This window comes from Choloepus didactylus, chromosome X, assembly GCF_015220235.1.
Source record: "Choloepus didactylus isolate mChoDid1 chromosome X, mChoDid1.pri, whole genome shotgun sequence".
Lineage (NCBI taxonomy): Eukaryota > Metazoa > Chordata > Mammalia > Pilosa > Megalonychidae > Choloepus > Choloepus didactylus.
The window spans coordinates 46,598,710-46,604,869 of record NC_051334.1 but is presented as its reverse complement, the minus strand read 5'-3'; positions in this window follow the sequence as shown (position 1 = coordinate 46,604,869).

The window sequence follows — 6,160 nt, the reverse complement described above, 5'->3', positions numbered from 1 at the left end:
AGCTTCTGTCACTGTGTCCTGAGTGAATTTATTGGGCAGGCCTTAATAATTAAAATTTTACCTTGATTTACACACATACACAGAGTCAAGTTCTGGAATGGTAAGTCCTCCAATATTAGCTAGGGTTTGGGAACTATCAGGATTTTATGAATAATGAGGTGTATTTGATTTCAACATTAGAAGCAGGAGGAATCTGGATATTTTATCCATGGATTGTTTTTCTTCTTTTATCTCTCCTCTGCCTGTGGAAGATTTCATTTGTTTCCAAAACCATCCATCTGTCTATCTATCGATCTATCTATCTGTATTTATGTTATCTATGTCTATGTCTCTCTCTTTCTCTTTCTCTCTTTCTTTCTTCATCCCTTGACTTTTAGATAACATTTTCAAAATTAAATAAGGACAACTTGATGGTATAATGGTTTAAGGAAATTTCACTTGTAGTAGGTAAGTCCTAGCAAGACATTCTGACCTTTTGGTTGTCTCTTCTGTGTGAGAAGAGAAGACAAATACCAAAGTCTTGTATGCAGCAGACAACTGTGTTGAAATAATATCTGGGATGACTTTTGCGGACCATCCAGGTCTGGGGCATGAACCTGGCATACAATGTAGATTTCTGTGTTTGTTGGACAACAGCTACATTGTCTGCTGGGTTTCAGGCTACCTGGAAACATGTTCTCCATGGCTGTCTCATAAATGCTTCACCTGCAGTTTTGCCGAATACCTGCTTTCCAGGAGGTATAACCCAGTGGTGTTTATCATCGGATAGAATGGATCCCATGAAAGGGACCCCATAAAAGCAGATCACCTTAACAAAGTTTTGATTGTTAGGATTTTACCCAAAGTGGTCTAACACACCAGCCTAGTAAATGGACTGGACCAGAGATAAGGTATACTTTCTTCCTTCCTTTTCTCCCTGCCCCAGCTCTCAAAGATTGATCACTTACATGTTATTGTTAATAATTATTTGATTTATATACATAATAACTGTCAAAAGGCAACACATGGACCTAATCACACTGCCCTGCTACATCACCATTCATCCTCATTTTGGCTTCTTACCCTGTAACTTCTGTGAATAATTCTCAAACCCATTGGAATCTGTACCTCACTCAGCCTCCAAACCCCACCCCATCCTTTGCTCCCTGAAAGTGAACTCTGGAATTTAGGTAAAATGTTTTTTTTTAAACTACTGTTTGCCATCATTTATTAAAACAGAAGAAATGGAATGACAGAGAACTTTAAAGATAAAACACCAGTGGTCAGGAGAAAGGGAAGAAGAAAATGGAACTAGCTTCTGGAAAACACAAGGTTTACACTGCACTTTGTTTGTCTGCTCTTAGTAAATAAATTTCATCCTGTAAACATTAAAAAAAAAACCTAGCAATTTAGATGATTCAATTCTCAATAAAAAAGGAATAAAACTTTTAAAGGAGGAGTTATAAACCCTTGGTTATATGAATAGGAGATTCTTAATGGGAAAACATGTATCTTAAATTAATATGGATGAACACATTTTTTAGTAGAAAATAAATATAAGGAAAGCAAGGATGAATGTCTGCATGTAACAGTCAGTTGTTATGTAATGTGTTTTTGCCACACCATGCTGAATTCAGTAAAAATAAAGCTAATAATTTGGATCTTTAAAGATATTGTACTTTTTTTTGTATGAGTCTTTTGGTTTCCTGTCTACCATCAATTTAATCATCTATTCTGTACCTGAGCCACTGGCCTTTTTGCCCCAGAAAGAGAATCATTTCATTTGAGATGTTTGACAGTTGGCAAAGAGTGATAAAGTTCTCTAAGCAGCAGGACTGTGTTTAATAAAGCATAATTATCAAAGGGATCATTTTTCTTCTCCCCATGTACATTCCCATTCTTCTGGCGTTCTTTTCAGTCCCTTTGACCAAAAGTGTTGACATTGGGGGTGGGTGTGAAGAACTCCTAAATTCCATGGCCAGATTTTCATTTTCCTCTCCAGTCATATGTCCCAGTATAGGATTTGTCCCCCAAACAAGGTTGAAGGCACAAATGACCAAGGGCTTTTTTTCTGTCACTCTTGGGGGAGACAGGGTTGACCCAAGAAGGGATGAACCTTGATGTGTTGGCTTTTCATCAAGAAGTACAGCACCCTGGCTATATTTTTCTTTTGTTTTTAACTTTTCATTTTGAAATAATTTCACACTTTAAAAAAGTTGTATAATTAATACAAAGACAGCTCTAGTGGGAATATAAAATGATACAGCTGCTTTGGAAAAGTTTAGCCATTCCTCAAAATGTTACACACAGGGTTAACATATGACCCAGCAGTTCCACTCCTAGGCACATAATCAAGAGAAATGAAAACCTGTCCACACAAAGACTTGCATGCAAATGTTCAGAGCAGCATTATTCATAATTGCCGTAAAGTGGAAAAACCCCAAATGCCCATCATCTGATGAATGGATAAACAATGTATATCCATACAATGGAATGTTATTCAGCCATAAAAAGGAGTGAAGTACTGATCAAAGCTACAACATAAATGACCCAAACATTATGCTAAAATAAAAGAAGCCAGACACAAAAGGCCACATAGTCTATGATTACATTTACAGGAAATACCCAGAGTGGCAAACCCATAGAGACAAAAGGTGGATTAGTGGTTGCCAGGGGCTGGGGTGAGGGGATGCTGGGGAGTGACTGCTAATCATTCGGGTTTTATTTTGGGGTAATGAAAATGTTCTGGGATTAATGTATTTGCAGTGGTTGCAACAGTTTGTGAATATTTTAAACTACTCAATTGTATACTTTCAAAGGGTGAATTTTATGGTGTGTGAATTATAATCATACAAAGAGTTCCCATGTGCTCCTCATCGAATCTCCAGATGTTAATATCTTATATAACTATAATACAATTATAAAAATCAGAAAACTAACATCAATATGATACTATACTCTACACCTTATTCAGATTTCACCACTTGTCCCACTATTGTCCTATTTCTGGTTCAGGATTCAATATAGGATCATATATTTAGTTGTCATGTCTCCTTAGTCTTCTTTAATCTGGAACAGTTCCTCAATCTCTTTCTCTCAAGACTGACATTTTTGAAGAGTACAGGCCAGTTATTTTGTAGATTGTTCCTTAATTTGGATTTCTCCAATGGTTCTTTGTGCTTAAATTGGAGTTATTTGCCAAGAATACCTTATAAGTGGTAGTGTTTCCTCCTTAGTGCATCATATCAGGGGGCACATGTAGATTTGTCCCATTACTGGTGATGTTAACTTTGATCACTTAATTAGGTTGGTGTCTGATCCTGGCTATTTATACCTTTATTATGTGTAAAAAAATTTCCTTTAATTACCATACCATACTCCTATTTCCCCTCACTCCCCACCCATAGTCAACTAATGTTTCTAATACATGTCATATAATATCCTTGGAAAATTTATCTTGTTTGGGGTCCAGGTATTTTTAATTTACATGTGTGGTATTATCTCATTTTGTTTCTCTTTTTACTACGACTATGTTTTAAAAATCCATCCATGTTGCTATCTAATTTGTTGCTTCCATTTCTGCATAGTACACCATGAAGTGGAACTACCACATTTTATGCCATTTCCAGTGATGGACCCAAATTGAAACAATTTCCTTACCATCACAAATAACATTGTTAGTGAACATTCTAATATGTGTCCTTATGGATCTGTGTTCCTATTTGGAATCTATAATGAGTAGAGTTGTTGGATCATAGGCAATGCACACATATGCACACTTCAACATCACCACCAATTAGCCCACATTGAGCTCTTCAGAATGGCCTCCTCAGTCTGTGCTCTCAACAGGAATGAATGAGATTTCCCATATGCATCCCTGCCAACAAGCAATATGATGAAGCGAAGCTGTCAGTCTAAAAGATGTAAAGTGATATCTTACTGTTAATTTGCATATCTCTGATTATTAACAATTATGAACATCTTTTCACATGCATCTGAGCTTTTGGGATTTTCTTTCCTGTTCATATCCTTTTTCCATTTTTTTTAACTTTTAGAATTGAAATATAACACACACATGGGAAAATGCATGTAAAAGAAATGAATTCAGTGAATAGATCTTCACAGCTACCACTCAGATCAAGACATGGAATATTGCCAGCATCTCAGAAACCTTACCCGTGTGTCCTTCCAGCCAATATCCCTCCTCCCTCCCTGAATGTACACACTATCTTGAATTCTAATATAATTTTTGTTTGTTAATGAGGTTTTTATAAATAGTCATATAGTATGTGTTCTTTTGTGCTTGACCTTTTGCTCAAAAAATGTTTGAGATTTTTCTATGTTGTGTGTAGCTGTGGTGCATTTTCATTGTTGCATTTTAATTCATACTAGTTAACATTTAGATGTGCTTTTGTGAGTAATCTTGCTATGAATATTCTTTTACATGTAGCCTGATGTACATGTGCACTCATTTCTGCTGGATGTATACCTAGGAATAGAACTGTTAGATCATAGGGTATGGACAAGTCAGCTTTAGTAGATAATGTCAAACACATTTACATGATGATTGATACAGTTTATAGTACCACCAACCAATTGCTCCACATGTTCACTGACACTTAGTGTTGTAATTTTTTTTAATTTCAGCTACTCTGTTGGTTATATAGTAGTATGTACATTTAATTTGATGGCTAGTGAGGTTGAGCATCTTTTTATTTGTTTATTGGCCATTTAGATATCCTCTTTTATGAAGTGCCTGTTCAGTGCTCTTGCTCATTTTTATATTGGGTTGGGTTACTTGTTGATTTGTAAGAATTCTTCATATATTCTGGATGTAAATCCTTTTGCTGTTTTATTGCAAATATCTTCTACTCTGATTTCCTTTTCCAGTTTCTCAATTTTCTTTCAATGATCAAATATTCTTGATTTTAATGTAATCTAATCTATCAATCTTTTTATAAGTGCTATTTTGTGTATCCTGTTAAATCTTTCCCTACTCTATGATCATAAAGTTATTTTCCAGTTTTACTTCTAGAATTTTTATTGCTTTGCATTCACATTTAAATACACGATTTTGGAATTCAATTTTTTAATGGGGTATGTTAGACATCAAATTTTCATTTTTAATATAGTTGCCCCCAACACACTGTTGAAAAGAATTTCCCCACTACAGTGATATTTTTGCCATAAATCAAGTGTCCATTTATGTATAGATCTATTTCTGGGATATCCTATTTTATTGGTCTGAGTATTTTTTTGCCATTACTACATTTTTTTTTATTATTATAGCTATAGAATAAGTTTTGATATCCCCTAGAATTGTCCTTTGTCATTGCTTTGGATATTTTAGGTTCTTTGCATTTGCATTATAAATTTTAGAATCCTTTGTGAATTTCAACAAAAAATTGGGGTTTTAATTGTAATTGCAATTAATCAGTTTTGCAAGAATTGACATTTATACTTTATTGAGTCTTCTGATGCATGAATAATAGGATCTCTATTTAGGTCTTTAATTTCTTATATTGTTTCATACTTTGTTTGCATATCATACTTTAGATTCATTCCTACATGTCTGCTCTGTTTGTGATGCTACTGTAAACTGGATCATTAAAATTTCACTTTGTAATTGCTGTAATTTGTTGCTGGTATGTAGAAATGCAGTTGTTTCATCTTGTATCCAGTAACTGCTAAAAATGTTTGTTATTTCTAAAATTAACTATAGGTCTCTTTGGACTTTTCTTTGTCCAGAAATATATCTGAATGATAAGTTTTCTTCCTTTCTAATCTTTATACATCTTATTTCTTTTTGTTTACTAATTGTACTGGCTATATCATATAGCACAGTGATCAATAGAAGAGGAGATAGAGGACATCCTTGTCTTATTCTCAATCTCAAAGAAAAGCTTTCAACATTTCACCAGTAAGTATGATGTTTGCTCTAGGTTCTTTGTGGGGTAGACACCTTTTTTTTTTTTTTTTTTTTTTTTTAATGAGGTAAACGGGTCTTGGAACATTTTTATTAGCTACAATCTTGTAACAATCTTGGTTCCGGGAACTGGTGGACCTTGGAAAGTTTCAGCTAAAGCGCCACAGGAGGGAGAACTATCTGCTTCCTCCCTCTGAGGGAGGCCAGTTACATTTTGATTTACTGCCTTGGGTCGGGCAGGCTGCTGCATGCTTG